This window comes from Pogona vitticeps, chromosome ZW-PAR (assembly GCF_051106095.1).
Source record: "Pogona vitticeps strain Pit_001003342236 chromosome ZW-PAR, PviZW2.1, whole genome shotgun sequence".
Taxonomy (NCBI): Eukaryota; Metazoa; Chordata; class Lepidosauria; order Squamata; family Agamidae; genus Pogona; species Pogona vitticeps.
Window position 1 is genome coordinate 2,169,895 of NC_135800.1, and position 17,112 is coordinate 2,187,006.

At 48.6% G+C, this 17,112-nt stretch overlaps 1 protein-coding gene across 5 annotated transcripts in view; it reads left to right on the top strand.

Annotated features, from left to right (window-relative positions):
• The first annotated feature begins 10,619 nt into the window (after positions 1-10,619).
• PRRC2B (proline rich coiled-coil 2B) overlaps positions 10,620-17,112 on the top strand; it is a 36,227-nt gene continuing 29,734 nt past the window's right edge. For 4 of the 5 annotated variants that reach the window (XM_072984882.2, XM_072984884.2, XM_072984885.2 and 1 more), the window contains exon 1: positions 12,249-12,382. The gene's annotated coding sequence lies outside the window, so the exon portion shown is untranslated. Of the gene's footprint in view, positions 10,714-12,248; positions 12,383-17,112 lie in introns of those variants that run through there. The other variant, XM_078382756.1, reaches the window with a different exon arrangement.

The window sequence follows — 17,112 nt, forward strand, 5'->3', positions numbered from 1 at the left end:
CCAAGGACACACAACTCCACACCACCTTCCATCCGGGAACCCTTTCCACTGGGTTCTGTCCAGAGTCCTCAGGCAGAGCGTTGGCCCTCCAGAATTTGGTTCTGATGCTACGGAGAAACCAAAATTTCTGCAAAAACGTTGCAAATTCTTGCAACCTTCTCCCCGGAGCCGGTCCTGCCGTTGGACAACGCGAGGTGGTCTTGGAAAGGGAGCAAACCGTGAGATATTTAGCTTAGTAGAGTTGTCCTTTTTTAAAATTTTCTTAATTTTTTTCCTGATGGAAAGATAAAGAGGGGCTTGGAGTAGATAACGCGCCTAGCCTCAGGTGTGTGTCAGGATGTGCCATGACTCTTTCTGTGTTTTGCGGGGCTATAAAATGTCTGGTCCTCATGAGAGAAATGTAATGTGAGCAACTGACTAATTTGAGATGATCCCTCTGCTTTTTTTGAATCAGAAATGACACATAACGTGTAGTGTTTCCTCTCACAGAAGGAAGCAGACGGTTTTGCCGTTAAGTTGGCGGCTTGTGTTTACTTATCACCTGTCCCTCTTTGACATATTGTGGGAACGATCTTTGAGATCGCAGCCTTGTCCTGCAAACAAACGGATGGCTGTCTTCCCCCCCCCCCCCGGTAATCTGTGACTTTCCAACCAACGGGACTGCCATTTTGCCCTGGATGCTGTTGCTTAAAAGGGTGGGGTGGTTGGATCCAGTTTATTAAAAGTGGGCATAGAGTTTTAGCAATTTTTTTAAAATTGGGCAGTGTGTGTGGAAGACTTCGAGGGCAGAAAGTAGCTATCTGGTCTCGTCAAGCTGCAGGATGAACCCAGGAGCAGAAAAACATTGGCCGGGAGGCCCTGGGAGGCTGAATGAAAAGAATGCCATCGTAAGCAGTGTGTGGCATCGCTTTTGAAAGCCAGTTTCCAGCAATGATAGCAGAAATGCGACGCGGAAAGGCCCGAGGTGGACGGGGCTACACAATGGCAAAATGCTCGTCTTATTCAAGTTCATCTTTTTGTCCTCGCTCGTTCACTCGTGCCCTCGTTCGGGAGCGGAAGCTGGCCTCCCCTGGAAAAGCGTGCCTCCCTTGGAAAGCAGATTCGGCTCCCGAGTGCCGACAGGAGGCCCGCTAAAATGGGACCGCTCCGAAACATGCCCGGGAAGTCTGCGCACAAGGGGCGGCATGCACTCCTTGGCAGCTGCCCGTCAGAAAGCCCCCATTGGCATCACCGGAAAAGGTGTGCAGAAGCACCCAAAAATGGGCAGGGGGGGTTAAAGGATGTGGCCCCTTCCCCAAAAAAGAATAAGAATAAGCTGAGCATTCTTAGTCGCTATGACTTCTTGCATGTCCACAGAGGAGAAGGGAAGGGAGTGTCCCGGGGGCAAAAAGGGCATGATGGCTGGCTGACCTCTGGAACTGGAGGACTCGCCCGTCCTGCAATGGATTGTTTGCTGTTTGCTGCGTTCACTGCTGACTCTGCAGGGCTGAGAAGAGATTCCCGAAAGCCAGGGACGTTGGCGAGTCCTTTGGGTCCGAGTCCCGAGTCCGAATCTTTGGGGCCAATTCTCGAAGTCCGAAACTCCAAGTCTTGAGCCCTTGTTAGAAACAAGCCCTTCCCCCCCCCAGAAAAAAGTGAGAGGGTGGGAGTCGAATCTGAGTCATTGAAAAAAAACCAAACACACCAGTGGAGTCGTTGTTGGTGTGACTTAACTCCGACTTGACAGCGAGTCCCGCGACTCGAGCCCCCTCCCCTGCGGAAAGCGGCTCAGGCCCATCCGTGCAGGGGGGGGGCGGATGGGGGAGATCCCTTTGCCATCTGGCGCTGCGGCTGGCGATGCCGTGTAAGAGGGATCAGTTGTGTCCCTCCTGTTTCGGTGCAGAAAATAAAAAAGGGAGATGCTTGGCGACTGGAGATCAAGGAGTCAAGGGTAAAAGCAATATTATTATTATTATTATTATTATTATTATTATTATTATTATTATTATTATTATTATTATTATTATTATTATTATTATTATTATTATTATTATTATTATTATTATTATTATTATTATTCCGTGATCACCACACCATGCCTCCAGCTTGGTGGACTTTTAAGGCTGATTAAATTCAGCCGTGAAAGAGGTTTTAATTTATAGAAAAATGAAGAGAGCCGGGCAAATCTGGATTATAACCTCCGGGCATATGGGACGGACGGGGCGGGGGGAAGAAGGGGGGGGAGAGAGAATCTGTCTGGATTCTCTTTTATCTTATTTCCTTTGCTCTTCTTCTTCTCCCAGCGGGATTCCGGCAACCTGTTTTAACAGCCAGGCCGCGGTAGTAGAATGCCAGACTGTGCTGGGGGAGGCCCTGATTTCAATTCTGCACTTGCTGATGAAACTGTTGGCACTTTTGCAACCTCGCATGATGCTTGTAGTAAGTGTGGGTGGAAAGGGACCTTTCTGGGCTGGGGTGACTGTCAATCTAATCAGTAGTAGCCAATCGTTCCTTCCCTGCCTCTGAATTCAAAGAGAACCCCGCCTCTCTGCTCAGTGTCTTTTGCCTCTTGTGAGTCTGTGGTTGAAAGCAGTCATGTTGGACAGTTTGCTGTTTGATCCGTTCAATGGTAAATAACGAAACTTTTTTTATTCTTTCTCTTCCTGATGCCTCAAAGCGAGTTATTGAGACTGTAAGAGACAGTTTAGTGAGAAAAGGGGTAGATGACGCGGGGAAATTTGAAGCTCGTATTCCGCTCGGCGAGTCCCTACACTTCTGCTGCGCAGCTAGAAGAATTTAACCAAAATTTCAAAACCCTGCGACGGAAACTCCATCGAGTCCAGCCCCCTGCTCCAGGCAGGAATCGAGATCAAAGCAGATCCGACAGAAGGTGGTCCAGTTTTCTCTTGAAAGCCTCTATCACCTCCCAAGGCATGAGTTCCGTTGTCGTACTGCTCTAACAGTTAATAGCTTTTTTCCGATATTCAGCCAAAATCTGGCTTCCTGTCGTTTGAACCCATTCTGATGCATCCTACACTCTGGGAGGATTGAGAACAGATCCTGCTCCTCCTCTGGAAGACGACCTTCCAAGTCTTCGAAAAGGGCTCTCCTCTGTCCCCTCCGTCTTCTTTTCTCAAGGCTAAACCTGCCCAGTTCTTTCTGTCTTTCCTCCTAGGGGTCGGTTTCCAGTCCCCCGATCTAGACTAGGTGACAACTGGGTTCGGAGGCGGGTCGGATTTCCACGACACTCACAGCCGCAGAGTCGTAGCCGCCTGTGAGTGGCTCTGCATGTCCTCAGATGATCAGTACGTCTGCCCCCCCTTTGCCTCCATCCAAGGCCCTGCAAGGCTATCAGGGGACAGCTTAATTCTGTCTCTCTTCCCCAGGACGAATAATCTGGCCGAGGACGCACTGCGCAGGCAGGCAGGCGTCTGTGTTTTATTGACCCTGTTATGCAAGACTTTAATTTCGCCGGAGAGCTTAAGGGAAAGGCACCTTTTTTTGGTGCAGTTTTAGCACAGCTGTGCTCTGGCCCGTGCGGCCCCTTAATCGCTTGGTCCGGCGAGATTCTCCTCGTGGGCGGCGGGGCTAAACGATAACCGTTGCAGTTCTGTACGGTTCTCCCACGATTCACCCTGTCTCGGAAATGGGGGAATCTCACCGCTGTGTCAGCCTCCTGAGAATGCCTAGGAGAAGATACTCCAGGGAAACAAAACCATCCCTTTCAGGTTCAAGGCCGTTGCCAAGGTCAAGACAAGCTTTGTCGCAGAGATGGCAAACGCAGGCCGGTCAAGTTCGGTTTCTAGCCAGGTCCCTTTCCAGGTAGCATCCTGGACTAAGCCCTTAGGCTCAGCATGCAGAGAAGCCAATGTCTTGACAACCCCAGACAGAGAGACCGAAGCAGGGCAATAGGCTCATTCCAGGTAGGGGTTGGCAGCTCTGTCTAGCCTGCGGCTGGGTGCATCCCTTTTAAGGCACTCATCCTGACTCAGCACCTCCTGGCAAGTTCCTGCACCAGGGGCCCTGAACGAAGGGAGGAACAAGAGATGGGGGGCCAAAGGGGAGGGCGCTGAGGCCCTAACCCTGCCCCACACAGAGACATCTTCTTCTATCAAGCAGTAAATGCAAGGGGACCCCCTCATCCCACTTCCCCCCACTCGGAGACACACTGGGGATTGCGTCAAACTGATTAAAAACAGGGGTCGGGGAAACGTGAGTCGAGGAAAAGAGAAGTGGCTAGAAATCCGCTTCCCCTTTTGAAGAAGAAGAAGGGAAAAGAAAAGGGAAAGCCTTGGAAACAGTGAGGGTGGTTTTGCAATTTAATGGAAAGGCTAATTGTCGTCAGTGAGGCTCTCTGCTGCATTTGGTTGGTTAGTTCCGTGGGCTCTTCCCTGCCACGTCATTCATCTGGTGCAGCTGCTCTGGAAAACAACATCACTTCCCATACTCTGAAAAGTGGGGCTCCTCTTTTTCATTTCCCACTCCTTCACCGTGTACCTACCTACTTACGCACCTACCTTCCAATTGTCTGTACATATTCATCTGTGTATCTGTCGCTTTGGTCAAGGAGCCTCGTGGTGCAGGGTTCGAATGGGGGTCCTACAACCGAGACTCTGCTTATGGCCCAGAGTTCAATCCCAGGTCGCCGGCTCTAGGTTCACTCAGCCTTCCGTCCTTCAGAGGTCAGTAAACTGACCACCTGCAGTCCAAGACCACTTCGGTTACCCAAGGTTGGAAACAAGGGATCTACAGGGTCCCTTCCAGCTTCACAGTTAAATCCAGAAATCCCTGATTAATGGCTGGCATTGTGGGTGTATTGCGGGTGGGGTGGGGAGTCGAACGGATAACAGGGGAAGGCTGTCCCTGGCGGGGGACACTGGGTGAAGCCGGTTGCTCCCCTTTTGTGCCGGTGAACCGGTCTGCCCAGCCGACACTCTTCAGCGGTGGCATTTGAACAAATTAGCGCTTAAACGCCAAAGGCCATTTTGTTCAGGCAGAGCAAATGGCCTGTGGCGTTCCGGAGATCTGTCTGAGTTAATTAATTAATGCCGGGGGATGAAGGGGGGGGGAGAAACAAAAAGGCGATGCTCTGAAGGTGATGGTCTATCTAGAGAGTGTGACTGATGTCCGGGCTCTTTTTTTTCCTTATAAGCTCTGGGCTTAGGAGTTGTGCCCACTTCTTGGGATGATGGATGCCGCCCGCCGGGGAAAACTGGCGAGGCTTGAAGTCATGGGCAGCCACTCTAACCAAGGCCACCTTTAAAGAGAGGACCTGACTTCTGTAAAGAAGAAGGACACAACACGGCTCTTGGTATACAAAACCTTTCATTCTTTCAGATCTTTAACTGTGTGACTTAGTTTTGTAAAGACAAAATACATCTCTGGCTGGTAGACTATTATCGAGGGATAACAGAAGGGTCCCTGTCACTCTTTACATATTGCAATGTTGGTTCAGTTCCTGACCCAATATTGCAATATGTTAAAATATGGAAGTTGGTTGTTCTTAGGAGTATCTAGGAGTGATGACAGTACAAGTTTTCATGATATTTCCCTGGTTTTAGATGTGTTTTGTGTAGAGGGGAAATGGCCCTTTCAAGACGCCTGTGTCAACAGCAGCTTTTATTTGGTTTCCTGTCCAGATAATTCACTTCCTCTTTGCTCTGCGTGCTAATCGGGTGTAGATGCACAGGCTTGCGAAAACCGGAAAGTCGATACGTTATCTCAGACGGACACAAAAGCGGAATTCGGCTATGCCACAGCGGGCAGCAACGGGTGAGCGGAACACCTTCAAAAATCAACGCAGTTCATCTACGAGCGTCAATTTGTTATTGCAGCTTGTAACGCTAGACATTGATTGACACAACCGTTCATGCCTTGTGCGAATTACTTTGTTAGTTGTTCTCTCTGTAAATAACTGCAAACTGAGCCTCTTTACATCCTGCAAAACCTTGCTGGTTTGCAGATCCGAGCACTGATTCCATGATAACCTTTCGAAGCTGTGGATCCAACTGCTTTCCCTGGCAAAACCTTCCCGAGACCGAAAGGGCACAATAACAGCGTAATGGACCAACTTGTGCTCTTTCTTTCGTCCAAAATTTTAACTGCCATAGTCCCTGTTAGCGTAAAAAGCAAAAGTTAAACAGTTAAGTTTGTACAAAAATCCAACAGATGAATCCAAAAAACATTCTGATCATGTTATTGGCCTACCGTATTTCCCCGAAAATAAGACAGGGCCTTATATTAATTTTTGCTCCAAAAAAATGCAGGGGATGTTTTATTTTTTTATGTACAACAATCTACATCTATTCAAATACAGTCATGTCATCATCTTCTGGTTGCTGCACAAGGGTGGAGGGCGTGGTTTCACTTAACTAGGGCTTATTTTGGGGGTAGGGCTGATACTACGAGCATCCTGAAAAATCATAATAGGGCTTATTTTCAGGTTAGGGCTTATTTTCGGGGAAACAGGGTACTCTTTTGAGGAGGTGTATGAAGCGCCCCTTTGTGAGGAACGAACCACAGACTTTACTGCCTGTTAAATCTCTTTGTTGGTTGCAAAAACAATTAATAGTGTCCAAGTCGTATGTCATGGTCTGCTGAATTCATAGCCAAAGGCCAAGCCTAATACTCACAGGGTGTTGGGTGTTCTGCTTTCTTAGGTTAGAGCAGGGGCGAGGGACCCCCCTGCCTTCTTTAATTACGACCCTCGCATCCCATGATTTGACACCTGAATGTGGGCAGAGCAGCCGTGGGGCAAAGAGATCCAGAAAGAGTGGGTCCCCTCCAAGCGTCCTCCAGGATCACCGTTGCTGGGATACTGCAGAAGAAGAATCCGGTGCTGGGCAATAAATATCTCCACCGCCGCTGTCTCGTCTGAAGCCACCAATGAGATTCGCCCAGGCTTCCAGGATGATGAAAATGAATGGATGCCACAGCAGGCGGGGAAGAGGTGGGGGAAAAAAATGAATGAGGATGCAGGGAGAGAGAACATCTCCTCTCCTGCTGAACGGAGCCCCCCTCCAAACAGACAGGGATGCGGGCCAGTCTTTGAGTCCATGTTCCAAGTCTGAGTCACTATTAAAAACAAGCTCCCCCCCCAAGACAAAAGGAGGGTGGGTTCTGCATGGGGAGGCCTGGGTCTTCGTGAAGCACCCACATGTGGTCCCATCTGCCCTGCCTGTCTTCCCTTCCCTCACCCCTCCACACCCCGACCCTCTCAAAAATCCTTCCTCCCCATCGCTGCCTTCTCCTCTTCTTCCATTTGCTGCCGTTCTCCAATCTTTCCTGCGTCTTCTGGTGAGCATCGCAAAGCTTCTCCCGGGTTTACGGGGTCCGTCCTTGAAAGAACAGGGACTCAAGAAGGAGCGAAGTCCCCTACCCCCTGTTGTGGTCCTTTCAGGGGATAGCCAGAGAAAGGCACCTCCTGATCACCCACCCAGAGGGGAGCCAAAGACGCCGGAGAGCAGAGAGGGTGGCCATCTAGCCCTCCTTCCAGGACAGGTTTAAAAAGAAAAAAGGGGAGAGGGAGCTTGAGAGCTTGAAGTGTCACTTTGAAATTAGCTGGAAAGTGACATGACATGATCTGCAAAAGAGTACTTATGTGTCTTAGAACTGCAGCGTTGGAAGGGACCCTCTAGATCATCCAGTCCAGCCCCTGTCAAGGAGGCCCAGTGCGGGAATTCGAACTCCCAACCTCTTGGCTCCTCAGCCAGAGACCTCAACCCACTGAGCTGTCCAGTAGTTCATTAAGGAGAATCATCATCATCCTCTTAGAACTGCAGAGCTGGAAGGGACCCTACGGATCATGGGGCCCTGCCCCCATCAAGAAGAGCCCAGTGGGGGGGAATCGATCTCCCAACCTCAGAGATCTGTCAAGTTGCTTTATGCTCCTTTGCTGCCAACAGAGATTAAGAGTGAAGGTTTTTACAGCACTTGCTATAAGCTGTATGATGAACTGATTTGATTAGTATGCTAATTTCCCCCCCCCCTTCCTAAGTTGTATTGCAGACAGAAAGTCTACAGTTGCATATACAGTACATGATAAAATTGACTGACTGATACCTTCGGGGTAAGTTTCATCCAGGGAGTGGAGAGGCGAATGTTCAGCAGCGCATAGATCCAGACCCACGCCGGCTGCTTGGTCTTCCGAATAACAGTGGCTCATTTTGGGTGCGCAAACTCTGAACGACAAAATGTATTCTAGGTTGTACGTCTTGGAAGGTTTTCCTCTTCATCATCCGATGCAAAACAGACTTTGCCTGCGGAGTTTTAATTGCTGACAGAAAGGTACTCTGCCCATGTTCAGGTGCACCCTTGTCTTTATTATGACTTGCGTGGTTTGCATCGTCAAGTTTTGGCTCAGCGCGCGGCTAAGATCTTTCTGAATCTTCTAGCCCAAGGGCCAAATTTAATTTCTAGGAGATCCGGAGGGCGTTCTGCCAGCCCCCAGTGAATCCCCCCCAAAAAATGGGAAACCCAGCGAGGCGGGTTTCGGACACCCCAGAGAGACTCATTCTGCAAATGAAGTCCCACCGCTGGGAGAGAAACGCGACCAAAGTGCAATCGATCCACAAATCAAATCAATAAAAAAACCAAAGCTACTAGCAGAAGCTCCGTTTTCCAGCTGGTCTGGACCACTTTCTGAATGACAAACCTTGATCAGACGCTGCCCTCAAGCGGACAAAAATAGGTATATGCTAAAAATAATAATAACGGTGCTAGCCACTAATTATGCCGCATTTCTCCCAACAAGGGGACCAGCGAAGGGCTGTCTACCTCGCATTGGTCAAGAGCTGTTTGTTCTGCGATCTCTTGACCTCAAGCACAGCATCTTCCAGAGTAAGTTTAAGAGCAACTTAGAAGTGGTTGACCGTTCCTTTCTTCTGAGACGGTGTGGCTGGCCCAAGGCTCCCCAGGCCGGCTCTCCTCCCAGGAGGCACCGTGGGGGGAATCGAACTCCCAACCTCTGGCTCCAAAGGCAGAGACACCAATCCGATAGCCTGATTCATTTATTTGATTTGTTTTATTTATATGCCACATTTTTCCCAATAAAGGACCCAAAGCGGCCCACGCCGCGTTAAAATTCACACAATTTAAAAACACAATACTGTAAGTTCAATAGGGAAAGATAAACAATAGACAATTTAATATACAATTAAAAGATGAAAACATGAAAAAAAGATTAAAGAGTTTCATCTAATTTTAAAAAAGATGAAAATTATTTAAATTTTCTAGCAAACATTTAAAAAAATTGGGAAGGTTACTGAAGGGTGCCACTTCACCGTTTCTCATGGGAAGTCATTTTCAGCCGTTCTGCAAGCCGTTTCAAAATCGAACCATTATTAACAGATTAATCACTGCCTCGACTCACAAATTAAATGTCTCCACCTGTTATGATGTACACAAGGCAGAGTTTCACCATGGTTTGGTTATTATAGTATTAGCATGACTGTTAACATTTGAAAGCTTTAGATTAGTTTAGAGTGGCATAAAACTGGCCCAGGAGGGTAGCCGGCAGATGTTATAGCCAGCAGAGGTTGGCCTGGGCAACCTCCTCCTTCTCATTTTAATACAGGATGAGGATCATCTGGCCAAGAACACATCTGGATTAAACTCAAAGCCATCCCCTTCCCTACTAGATGAGGTCTGTGTGTGTGTGAGAAAACCAGTCTCATTTTCACAAAGGGGTCTTCTTTTCTTAAGTTTAATAGACCACAGAACTCAACCTATTAAAACAACAAACAATTAAAAACCCTAAGTTAGACATTTAAAAAAAACATTAAATGATGTGTTCGTTGAAATGCCATGGAATAATTAAAAGCAATTAAGCCTTTAAAAAACGATCTTCGCTTTACAAAAAGGTATTCGGGGACTCCGCGCCGTGATGGTGAAAAGCCTTCCCGAAGAGACAGGGCTTCGGCTGTCCGCGCAAGGCGAAGACGTTGATGCTACCAGGCCGTTCTGGAAACGACAGGCAAGTCATTACACGCCGTCACTTTGATTCCAATTTCGTTTTCTCAGTGTTTTCTAGGTTTACAGGGCTGGAAAGGGTGGCTGACTCTTCCTTTCCTCGAGGGGCGCTCTCGGACGACCCAACTGGTTTAGGGATAAGGGATGGAGAAGAGCATCGCCCAGGACAGAGGGTGGCAAGAAGCTGTGCCCTTGACGCTTGACGGGGGCCAGGGGGCCGGCGGTGGAAGGATAAAAACAGACCGTCACCTCTGCCTTTGCCCAACCGTTTATGTTTTTCAGCCCCAGAGAAGTTCAGAGCTTGTGTTGGTGAGCATCATCATTGATGCGCAGTTTTCTTCCGTTTTCTTGAGCTTTCTCTGGAGGGGCAAACGGTTCTTGGTCATTTTCGTTTTCTTGGCAATGCCATCTGTGGGTCCTATGAATTGCCTTCAAAGCCACTCGGTTTGCAGGACCAGGGGGGCTGCAGTGACTTAACGAGGGCAGCAACATTGGGGTGGGCCGTGCGTAGATTCTTATACAGATGTTTTCCCCATACAGTAGTAATAGGATACCGGTTGGAAAGAGACCCGCTCCTCTTAGGCGAGAGAGGATGTCTCTCTCACTCTCAACACCAGCGTGTTATCTCCTGCTTATTATTTTTAGTCTCCTTCTCTTCCTTGTTTGCACAGTATAATTCGGCATGCGCTTCTGTTTCTCGGCCTTGATGTGTTTCCTTGGAGATGTGCAGGAAATCTCTGGAGGACATTTAGGGGATCACAGCAGGTATGTATGAAATGGAGTCGAGCACAAAGCATTCCGCCCTTGCAGTCCCAAGGGCTACGTGTACACCCTCCTTCCGGAATACAGTCCTCCGCACAACGCACTAGTCGTGCTCGGTGTGGGAGACAAGCATGTATGGTTTTTATGATAGAGGTGGGGTTGATTCCTGCTTTTTTTCAAGAGGTTCACTTTGGGTCAGTTTTGGAAAAGTCCTTTAAAGGAGGACCCCCTTGTCTGCAGGGTCGTTGATCCATTGAATCTACCCCGTTTTCCCCAAAATAAGACATAACCTGAAAAGAAGCCCTAGTAGGATTTTTCAGGATGCTCATAATATAATCCGTACCCAAAAAATACAGTGGTGCCTCGCATGCCGTCAAGAGCCAACATTCTGCGCAATTTAAAGTATTTGAGGGTGGATTGGTCTTGAATAGGTAATGAAGAGCCATTAGCTTTGCAAAGTCATATTCTGAGTCTTTCCATGCTAAATTATAAAAACTAAAGGAACGTCTTACATTTATTGTTCTAGTTATTACGTATTGTCAAGTCACTTCCACCTTATGGTGACTCAACGAATGAGTTGACCTCTCATACGGCCTGTTCCTCAGCAGCTCTTGTAAATGCAAGGCTGTGGTTTCCTTTAGGGAGCCGGTCCATCTCGTATCTGGCCTTCCTCTTTTCCTGCTGCCTTCGGCCTTTCCCCTGCATTATTGTCTTTTTCCAGGGAATCCTGCCTTCTTATAAGGTGCCCAAAGTAGGACAGCCTCAGTTTCATGCTTTTTTTGCCTCCAGAGAGAGAGAGAGAGAGAGAATTCAGACTTGATTTGCTCTAGGACATCTTTATTCATCTTTCTGGTGGTCCCCATATGTATATAGAAAGAAAGCCACCTAGAGTGGTTGTAATTGACCAGATAGGTGTGGTATGAATGGAATAAAATAAATAAATAAATAAATAAATAAATAAATAAATAAATAAATAAATAAATATTTTTTTCCTTCCTTCCTTCCTTCCATTTGTCCACTTGCCTCTCCGGTCACTGTATAAAACATAAAGATAAGATAAAACATAAAGATAATATAGCCAAGCGCTCCAAATTAAAGGCCCTTAAATTAAATGAGCTGCTTTGAGTCCCTTTTTTTTTAAAGGAAGAAAGGCGAGTGCAGGAAATGTTTTAAATCAATAAATAAAAGGAACAGATTAAATGAAGCAACAAAAATATATAAACCATGAATAATGAAGAAACAATGTAATGTTTAAATAAATAAATAAATAAATAAATAGTGGATTGTCTTCCCCTTTCAGCTTTGCTATGCATATACACGCACACAAATATTCTATATATACAAACACACAGTACTGTCTGTTTGCATACGGCTTGCTCTTCCCGGCGGCTACCGGCAGGGGCCGCTGTCCCCGGGAGGGAGGGAGGAGCGGCCGGGCGGGCGGCGCCTTGCGTGGGCGCCTTGCGTCGGCCTGAGCGGCTCACTCGAGGCCGGGGATTGACGGGCCTGTCGCCGGAGAGGAAGGAGGCAGGGCAGACCAGAGACGCCGCCGCCGCCACCGCCACTCCTCCCTCCTGCTCGCCGCCATCCGCCGCCATCCTGGTCGCCGAGCGCCCCTTCCCCGCCGCCACCGGGCTCCCCAGGCACCCAGGGCTCCCCCGAAGCACCCCAGGTGGGTCTTGAGGGGGCGGCGGGCGCCGGGGGGGCGCTTTTCTGGGGGGGGAGGAGGAGGAGGAAGAGGAGGCCGGGCGGGCGGGCGGCTTTAAAATGGAGACCGAGCCCGGCCTGGAAGGGGGGGGCGGGTGTGTGTATGTGTGTAAGCGACCCTTGGGGGGGGGAAGGAGAGGAAAAGGGGGGGCACATATCTGAGCCCCCCCTCCTCCTCCCCACGGGACCCCCTTTGTCTCCAATGGGGCTGCAAACTCTTCCCCCCCCCCAGGTTGCTGTTGTTGCTGCGGCTGCTTTTGCAAAAAGGGCAGAGCAGAAAAGAGGCTGGAGGGTGTGTGTGTGTCTTCCTTTTTATTGGGGGGGGCTGCAAAGAAGAGCCTTTTATTTAATGAAACGGGGGGGGGGAGAGAGCGAGGAGGAGGGTTTTTTTTTGCAAGGGGGAAAAACGGAGGGGAAGGGCGTTGGTTTGGTTGCAACCCCCCCCCCCGTCTCTCCCCACGCCCCCCCCTCTTTGCAAGGTGGGTGTTTTTATTTTATTTTTATTTTTTTTGCAAAATGGGGCCAAATCCCTTTCCTCTCCTGCGGCCTGTTTTGGCAGCTCGGGGGTGGCACACACACACGCCCCCCCCGTTGCTCCTGAAAGCTGGATGGGGAGGGTGTCCCCCAGCTTGCTTATTATTATTTTTTGGGGGGGGTCCTGCTTTTGATGCCCCCCCAGCCTTGATGGCTCTTTTGTTGCAAGGTTTTGCTTTTTGCAACCTGTCCTGGGGGGCGCCCATTGTTTTGATGGTGGTGCACCAGGGTGGGGGGGGCGATGTGTGGGTCTTACAGCAGGCCTCCATGGTTGTGTGTTTGTGTGTGTTTGTGTTGCTGTGGTTCAATGCTGCAGGACCCCTCTCGCTCCTCCAGGATCCGGCCCCTCTCGCATCACAAAAAACACCCCCCCACCGCTCAATAATCAATATTTTTAAGGACCATCTTTGGGAAGATCAGCCGGTGGTGCATCTTCCTTGCGCCCTAAGAACAACACACCTGGTTGGGTCCAGAAAATTCAATTCTGGGGGGGTGGATGCTTTGCCAAAAGGGAAACCAAGGCAGATCTGATCCTCATCATCATCCATGGCTGGGGCGTTGTTGTTTTTTTTTTAAAAAAGAAGAGAAAAGAAATAATTCTGTTTTCCCCGATGGAGCTAATTGTGCCGACGGCTAGAAATGGCTGCAGTTTCAGCGTGGTGGTTTTGTCGTATTTTTTAAGGACGAAGCGAAAGACAGGCCCGGAGATTTAAAAGTGGGAGAGGTTTGGGACCGGTTCTTTTCCGGATGTAAGGGATATTGAACAGGGCAGGTTTGCATTAATCTTGCAATTAACGAACATTAATCCACGATAAACCCCCCCCCTTATTTGTGTTCTCTGTTTTTTTTCCACTTCTGGGCGCATGTGTGTTTTGCAACCGAGGATGGCTCCCGAGAGACTCGAGATGTTTTTTTTCCCCCCTGCGATAAATTAGAAATGTTTGATTTCCTTGATCCAGAACCGTACATTTTAATTTAGAGGAACCAGCCGAGGACTGTGTTCCTTCCCTCCTAGGGTGTTTTATTCCTCCCCCCTCGGAGAGCTTTCCGTTCAGGCGTTCGTTCCCCTGGCAAAAAAGTTGCACAGTTGCCGAACGGATGATGCCGAGAGAGTCCAGAACGCTGGATCTGTGTGATAAAAAGATTCCCAAAATGGTCACTGGATGTCGCATTCCGAATTCGGCTCTTCGTGGAGAGAGGCCGACCCAAAAAAAATTAAGAGGGGGAAAAAATAAGGAGTGGAAATAAAGAAAAAAATAAGATTGTAAACCATGAAATATTCTTGTGAAAGATTAGGATGCTGGGCCTTTCCCCATGTTTGCCCAAGAGGCTTTGGAGACGAGACGCTCTGTTTTTCAAGACTGTACCCCAAATTTAAAAGGGTTTCTTATTTTCCCCTGAGTTACATTTTCTAGCAGATTTCTCACTGGGATATATATGGGTGCTTTCCGGATCCTCTCCGGCGCTGGTCCCACGCGGTGCCTTCCCTCGCTGCCTTCCCCTAGCCGAGTATTTGAAGATCAAGAGCTACAGGTGAAATGGGGAAAAATATTTATATCAGGCTTTGAAGCCTGATATAAATATCAGAATTATCCCCGTTTTATCTTCTGTAAGCCTCGATAGGGGGTCCCTGGCTAATTGGATAAAGCTTAAAATTGGCTTCGCTCCACACCTCTGTATTTTGGTGGGTGTAAATCACGTTCTCCGTGTTGAGGACTTGCTTGTTTGCAAGCTGCCTTTAGTTTAGTTTTATGGTTTTATGGGAAGTCCTCCTGTCTAGAAATACCTTCTGCTGAATGTTTTATGTGTGTTTGTCTGCAGCTTCTCTGCCTGTCCATGCTGTGCGTCGTCGAGGATGGGCAGGACCCCCCCCCCAAAGTTTTGGGGCCGTTTATTAGAAGTGTCCTAGTAGCGATGGAGCCAAAAGCTGGGAATTTGGTTCCCGGCTGTGCTTTCTGTTATTTTAATTTAATTGAATTCAAAATATTTTTTTTAACCTCGCCTTTTTCCTTAAAAGGACGCCGGAGAAGAGCCAGCCTTTTTCCATCTTGGGGGAGCTACCACAGTCCCAGAGCACCCCCAAAATAATATTATAAATAATAATGTCAGTTCTGACTTATGGCAACCGTTTTTCAGGGTTTTCCAGGTAGAAAAGACTCAGAAGTGTTTTCTTATCCCCTTCTTCTGGGGTTGCCGTGGGACGGTGCAGCTGGCCCACGGCTACCCAGGCTGGCTCTATTGGCAGGAGGCCCAGTGGGGAGGGGGGAATCGAACTCCCAGCCCTCTGGCTCCACAGCCAGAGAGAAGAGAAGAGTAAACTACTTCTGAATATTTGATGCACAGAAAAACCTGGGAAAGGTCACCGTTACGTGATAGCATGTGATTCAATTAGGATATTGTGAACAGAGGCAGTGTGTTGTGATGGTTAGGGTTAGCCATGAATTTTCCTGGACACACAACCGTGGAAAGTCTCTTACTTTGACCTACCACGAGGATGTTGTGATGAGAAAGGAGAATCACGGATGTCAGCTTGGGCACCTTGGAGGGATGTGGCATGCCACTGTTGTGATGCACCAACCGATTATTTCTGATTTATGCGGACCCTCGTAGAATTTCCAAGGTGCGTGAGATTTTTCAGGGGGTCGTTCACCATTGCCAGCCTGCAGTGACTTTCCGTAGCCAAATGGAGATTTTTGTGGGCTTCAGATTTGCAATAAATAATTGTACGTGGCCTTTTCAGGGGAACATATAAATTTGGTCCTTAATTGTTGTGGTTGAGAACCATAGTCTTAGACCCTACCCTGGCATCCCCTGAGGATTCGGTGTATCGTTCTGTTTCACGGAACGTGAAAGCGGTGGTGGCCTCAGACGGCCACTCTTCCCAAGAATGATCCATGGTTTTTTTTCTTGCTCCTTTCTCCAGAAGCTCGACTCCTTCTGTGTAGCCACTCGTTTTAAGAGCCGGTTTGGTGTAAGCGGGAAGAGCGTTGGGCGAGGACTCAGAAATCATGGGTTCGGATTACGGCAGCTTGGCCGTGATAAACGACGTGTAGAACATCTCACGTGGTTGAGAAACGATACGAGGTTTGCCGTAAGTTGGAGGCCGTTTGGTGGTACCTAAACAAGAATTTGGTTTTTATCAGAAGCAGAACCCTTAGGAGTAGATGGGCTACTGCATGGTGGTTCCCAACCTTGGGGGCACCAAAGTGTTTTCTTGGACTGCAACTCCCAGAAGCCTTCACCACCAGCGGAGGTTTCTGGGAGTTGCAGTCCATGAACGCCTGGATTACCCGAGATTGGGAACCGCCAGGCTTCAAGAACACAAGGGATCAAAACAGAGGATGCTTTTCAACTAGGCTGCAGGTTTTAGCGCCATGATACCTAAATGGAACACCCATGTTTTGAAGAGGTTTTACTTCTGAATGCCAGATGTTGAAGACAGTCCCGGAAGTGATGTAACTTCGTGCTCTACTTTTGGGACGAATGGATATTATCTTGAGGTTGTAGGTGTTCGGCTTGCTGCTAAAGAACACGGGCCTTCAGACAGATCCAGGATTAGGATGCCTGCAGTTACGGGTTGCCCGTTGTGCGACACAATAAACTTTGTTCTGTGGTTGGTTTCTTGTGACATTTCAACAGGGCCACTTTCTCCTGTCCTTTGTCCAGCAAAGCCGAGCGCCGAGACCTTTGGTGACCTTTGGTGGTGGTTAAGAGCCGTTCAGAAGTCACAGACGAGCAAATCGGATGCCCTTAAAGGAGAGAGAGAGAGGTCTTGCGCCATGGCAGAGCGCGGCCCTTCGAGGCATGATGAAGGATTGAAATTAGGAGAGGTGGATAGTAGCAGTGCAGATTTTGCAACCAGAGTAAAAAGGTGTAAACCTTTGTCATGAAAGGGACAGCGGTTGGGTAGCGATACAGACAAACCTGTATTGATGAGTTGAGTAGCAAAGGGAGTGAGTTAGAGAGTATATCATCATCATCATTGTCTTAGAACTGCAGAGCTGGAAGGAGCCCTACGGATCATCATGGAGTCGAGAGTCCCCCCAACACTTACAGTTCTGTGTAGATCAAGAGAGTAGCGTCGTGTTGGCTTTTCGTTGCTCTTGACGCCTGGCGTGGGCAGTTGAGTTCAAGCGTACCCCAACTCTCGATGCACTCTTT